We start from the raw sequence: 6,000 nt of genomic DNA, 5'->3' as shown, positions 1-6,000 counted from the left end.
ACATCATGGTCCCCGGGGCTGCAGAGGGGACCCTATGGCCCCATGTGACATTTCTTAAAGCCCCAGTGGGGTGATAGTCCCTGGGGCTGCAGTAGGGCCAGGCAGCCCCCCGCATTTCATTTGTTTAAAGCGTCGAGGAGGTGGTCGTCCCAGGGCTGCGGGGGCCGGGCACCCTCGCATTACATTTGTTTAAAGTCCCTGGGCCTGCTCGAGGGGCCGGGCGGCCTCCTGCAATAAAATGGCAATGCCCCCGGGACCTGGTCCTCCTGTGGGCTTTAGAATTAGCAAGCGCAGGAGGCCACAATTTTTTATTTTTTGGGCCACATATTGGTGAATTTATCACAAATTTGTGGCTATTTTTTTCAATTGTTTCTTTGACCTGGTGGGTGCCTCTGGGACCTCACATCAGAGCTAAGGGGAAAAGGTGCCCCTACCTTGGCCCCTTGTCTTATTTTAACTTTTGTTGTGGGACTCAGCTGAAGCCGAGTCCCAAGATGGCAGCCAACACTTTTGGATTGAAGTGTTGATAGCCAATCAGAGCTGTGCAATTCTCTGCACAAGCTCATTATTATCTGTGAATCCTTCGTACCTCTAGGTAACTAAGGGCCACGTGTACGAAGCTAAAGACACCCAACGAGGAACCAGGATGCCATGGAGCCTGAACTACAGGTCCTGCCCATGCTGGTCTTCCTCCTCTTGTATCAGGAGCAGGAAAGATGCCATTGACGACTACGGTGAGTACTGCACCTACAACACAGGGGGGGAGGGAAAAGAGAGTGACACACACACGCAACACACAATACCCCCACCTCCACCCTCACCCACAACACCATACACACAAATACATGCAGCAACATTACATATACACCCTCTCACCCCCTGGAAGAAAGCAAGGACAAAAGGAAATGATTGTAACAATTGTAATCAAGAAAAATCAGTATATACAAATATGTACACCAACTACACAAGTCCGGATATTAATCAAACATCGTCCGTGGATCAGTGTCCCAAAATGCATGGGCGAAGCCCACACAAGATACCTGACTCAAAACGGAGAGAACACTGCAGGAGCATCAGATCGACATGAAAAAGGCAGCTCAGGGGGAGTGGAAGGTGGGGCACCTCAGCCGGATGAACGCATGACGTCACTTCTCCACAAGGGGGCTCCATGCCCACTGCTTTAGTCTTTCCAGTGGGTAGTTTGCCCACTGCTCTATCCTGGGGAGTGCAAAGCCACAGCCTCACAAGTCTTTCCAGTGGGTGGTTTGCCCACTGCTCTATCCTGGGTAGTGCCACAGTCTCACAAGTGGATGTCAGTCTCCACTGGTTCTGGAGGGGGCTTTGTGCCCAGAGTGCTTCTTTCTGCCAAGGACTGGGGTAGTGGATGTATCTCTCCACTGGTTCTGGAGGGGGCTTTGTGCCCAGAGTGCTTCATCTTGCCAAGGACTGGGGTAGTGGGCGTATCTCTCCACTGGTTCTGGAGGGGCCTTTTTGCCCAGTATGCTTCATCCTGCCAGGGACTGGGGTAGTGGATGTATCTCTCCACTGGTTCTGGAGGGGTTTTGTGCCCAGAGTGCTTCATCCTGCCAAGGACTGGGGTAGTGGATGTATCGCTCTACTGGTCTTGGAGGGGGATTTGTGCCCAGTGTGCTTCACATGCAGTGTGGCAGGTCCCATTCCCTCACCTGGGTGTGTGTGCCACAAGATTGCCTGGGAACAGGTAGCATGATATGCCATGGAGGCAGAGACACACTCCACCCTGCTGTGACTTCACCTGCCACCTGCAGGTACAAACAGTGCTGAGAGTTATGCCTAATGGATGCTGGGTAGGGTCCAGGACGTCTCCTGCAGCCTCGGACGGCTGCCCACTGGGGATGATAGCCATGTCAGCTGTGGTGGCACTGTCTGAGCATGTTGCAGGCTGGTGGTGGTGGTTGCGGCGGTGTCAATGGCGGAGGTGCTGGCGGTGGTGGATGTGTCTGCCACTGTTGAGGGACACAGCAGGACGTCTCATGCAGCCTGGGATGGCTGCCCACTGGGGATGATGCTGGGGACTGTTTCTGAGGCAACAGATGTGCAGGTGGTGGTGCTAGTGGCGGTGCTGGTGGCGGGGCTGGTGGCAGGGCAGGTGGTGGTGCAGGTGGCCGTGTCCACTGCCGTACAGGTTGGTGTACTGGTTGACAGAAGGGGTGACTTTGGTCCCTCAGCCCGAGCCACTGTGCCCTGTCCTGACCTGCTCTTCGGCTTGTGTCCCTTCATCACCTTTGATGTTGCTGCTGGTGTCTTGCCACTGTCCCCCTTTGGCTTGGAGGAGCCCTTGCTTGCTGGTAGGTGCGGCTTCTCCCTCCTACATTTGAGCACCTTCTTCACCTCGCAGGTGGCGGAATGGCCTGCTCCCTGGCCTCGTTAGGTGGCACACTGGCAGCCCTGATGGGTGGCACACGCGATGAGACCTGAGTTGCTGGGACCACTTTGCTTGGGAATTTGGTGGCTGAGGTGCTGGACTGGTACCTGGACAGCCTGGCCGTAGGGGAAGGACGGGGGGTAGGTGTAGTGAAGAGGTCAATGTTAGCCAGGAAAAGTTTCTTAGACACACTGGGATGGGAAGATGGAGGGGGTTTGGGAGTGGAGGAAGAGGTAGTGGTTGTAGGAGCGGGTACGTTTGCTGAATTTGGGTGAAGGTGCATGGGCCGGAGACTGTTGTGAGGTGGATGGCTGTTGTGCCTGAGTTTGTTTACATTGGGAGGAGGGCTCACAGACACACTGGGAGAGGACACAGGGGACGTGTGAACGGTAGTGGGAGTTGTGAGTTCACGTGAGTGGTGTGTGGTGATGGGCGTGCTTGAGGTAGTGGCTGAGGATGTAGTGCATGTTGGTGTGAGTGTAGACGAGGCATGGAGGGAGGAAGAGGACATGGAGGAGGAGGACAAGTGGAGGCAGTAGATGTTGGTATGTCTGCATGGGGATGGTGCTTGTGTGAGTGCCTGTGGGATGTGTGGTGCTTATGTTTGCCATGTCCACTCTTGTGTGTTGATGAGTGTGCATGCTGGTCTGATGGTGTGCTTGGGATAGGCTGAGGTACAGGAGATTGGGTTAGGGAAGTGGAAGTTGTAGGGGGGACGCTGGATACAGGGACAATGGCTGCCATCAGTACTGAGGCCAGAGCCTGAAATGCTCTCTGTTGGGCCGCCTGCCCAGAATGAATACCCTCCAGGTATGCATTTGTTTGCTGCAAATGCCTCTCAACACCCTGGATGGCATTCAAAATGGTAGATTGCCCAACAGTGAGGGATCCCAGGAGGTCAATAGCCTCCTCACTGACGGCAGCAGGGCTGACTGGGGCAGGGCCTGAGGTGCCTGGGGCGAAGGAGATGCCCACCCTCCTGGGTGAGCGGGCACGGGACACACGCTGACGGGCTGCTGGGAGTGCGGTGCTGGAAGGAGGGGTGGTGGCTGTACCTTTTGATGCGGTGGGCACAGAGGTGCCCGCCCCAGCAAGGGAGCTCCCATCAGAGGAGGAGTCGCTGTCACTAGTGTCTCCTCCTGTCCCCGTCCTGGAGCTCCCCTCGCCCTGTTGACTCTGTTACTTTACTCTCCAGGGCCATGTGGGATGCAGCTCCCTCCTGCTCCGGTGCCACTGCTCCTCTGACAGATGATGCTAATCCATGCAAGAACAGGGTGACAAAACTAAAAGGGGGGGACAGAAGATACACATGGTCAGTGCATGCGACACCACTACCGTTGGCGGACACAACATACAGGGAGCAGCCCTATGCACTAAGCCATGCAATGACAGTGCAGGGGAAAAGCACATGCCCAAGGGGGACTCTGTCTAGACCCTTTTAGTGCACAGTTGGCACCCATGAGAGCCTAACTAGGTGTAGAGGACAAATACCACCATTGGGGTTGGACTGGGAATGAGGCTGCAAAACAATGGATCTACCTTTGCGCACCTGCCCTTGCCTAGGGGAACCTACCTGCCACCACCCCCACCCAGACACCTTGTCAAGCGCGCAGAGTCAGCTGAATGTGAGTGTACTCAAACAATTGTGGCTGCTGTGATGCCCTCAAGTGCCCATCCAACTCCGGATATGCCACCGCCAGGATCCGGTACATCAGGAATGTCATGGTACGACGGGCACCCCTTCCACGTTGGGAGGCCATCCCCAGCTGGGCCTCCGCCATGTTCTTGCTCCAGCGCCGCAGGTCCTCCCATCTTTTCCGGCAGTGGGTGCACAGTCTATGGTAGACCCCCAGGGTCCGCACTTCCTTGCCAATTGGTCCTCTGAATTGAAGGCAGGGGCCCTTTCCTCAGACACTGTAGCCATTGTTGCTTCCAGACACAGGTCATAGCAGCACTTGCAGTGTTGGTCCTCTCCTGTTGAAGGTCAGGTATCAAGTGAGTGAACAGTTAGAAAATGGTGGCCACGTCCGCGGCGGTGCGTACCGTCACCACCGGCGTACATCGTCATATGCTCCTGGAACCCATAGGGCCCAATGTTATGCAATTCTGAATTGTGCCGCGGTCTTCGACCGCCTACTGCGACGGTGTACAACGCCAGCGCAGTTACCTCATTTCCCCTTGTCCCACCTTACAGGTCTGGCAGCCGCCATTTTAGGGGGCCCCATGGCAGGCCAAATAACTGCATCACACCTATTTAGGCCAGGAATACGGACAGACAAAGGCACATAGAGAAATTGTCACATTTTTTTAAAACAGCATTGTGATACCTAAGTGTTGTATGACCTTCTGCTCACCGTTCTCCTCCATAGGGCACGTCCCCTGGGGCAGGTGATGAGATGGCGGCATCCTCTGGTGTACAGACCCCTGGTGGCTGTCAACAATGGAAGAGAGACACATAATTATCACTTACAGATTTGATCATGCAACAATCCAGGAACTGTGTGCCCAGTTGGAGCCAGACCTGATTTCAGCTATCCGCCATCCCACAGGAATACCCCCTCTAGAGCAGGTCCTGTCTGTACTCCATTTCCTGGCCAGTGGGTCTTTGCAAACAACAGTGGCCATGGCATTAGGGATGTCCCAGCCAATGTTCTCTAACATGTTGTCCAGAGTGTTATCTGCCCTGCTAAAACACTTGCACAGCTACATTGTTTTCCCTCAAGTGGAGGATTTGCCCACAGTGAAAGGTGACTTCTATGCCCTGGGGCAAAACCCTAACATCATTGGTGCCATTTTTGGTACACATGTGGCATTTGTTCCCCCACAACCCCCGCAGGAAAGAACAGGAATACAGAAACTGGAAAAGCTACCATTCTATGAATGTGCAGATGGTGTGTTTGGCAGACCAGTACATCTCCCATGTGAATGCCAAGTATCCTGGCTCTGTGCATGACGCTTACATTTTGAGGAATAGCAGCATCCCTTATGTGATGGGGCAACTCCAGAGGCACCGTGTGTGGCTAATAGGTGAGCCTAAAGTCCCCACACAGTTTCATTTGCTTTCTGGGTATGGGAGATTCCCTAATGTATGGAGGATGTCTAACAGTTGTCCCTCGATATTTTCAGGTGACTCTGGTTACCCCAACCTGTCATGTCAACTGACCCCAGTCAGGAATCCCAGGACATGGGCAGAGGAAAGCTACAATGAGGCACATGGGCGAACTAGGAGGATAATAGAGCGCACCTTCGGCATCCTGAAGGCCAGATTCCGGTGCCTCCGTCTGGCAGGAGGATCCCTATACTACTCACCGAAGAAGGTGTGCCAGATCATCGTGGCCTGCTGAATGTTCCACAACCTGGCTTTGCGACACCAGGTGCCTTTTCTGCAGGAGGATGGGCCTGATGGTGGTCTTGTGGCAGCTGTGGAGCCTGTTGACAGTGAAGAAGAGGCGGCAGAAGAAGAAGATGTAGACAACCAAAACAACATCATCATGCAATACTTCTAGTGAGACACAGGTAAGAAGATGGAACTGCTTCCCACATCTCATACTATTGTAGGACCTAGCATAAGTCTGCCTTTTTACCTCTGTGTATGG

The sequence above is a fragment of the Pleurodeles waltl genome, chromosome 1_2 (genome assembly GCF_031143425.1).
Source record: "Pleurodeles waltl isolate 20211129_DDA chromosome 1_2, aPleWal1.hap1.20221129, whole genome shotgun sequence".
NCBI lineage: Eukaryota > Metazoa > Chordata > Amphibia > Caudata > Salamandridae > Pleurodeles > Pleurodeles waltl.
The sequence above is the reverse complement of the archived record's forward strand: the minus strand, read 5'-3'. Positions refer to the sequence as shown.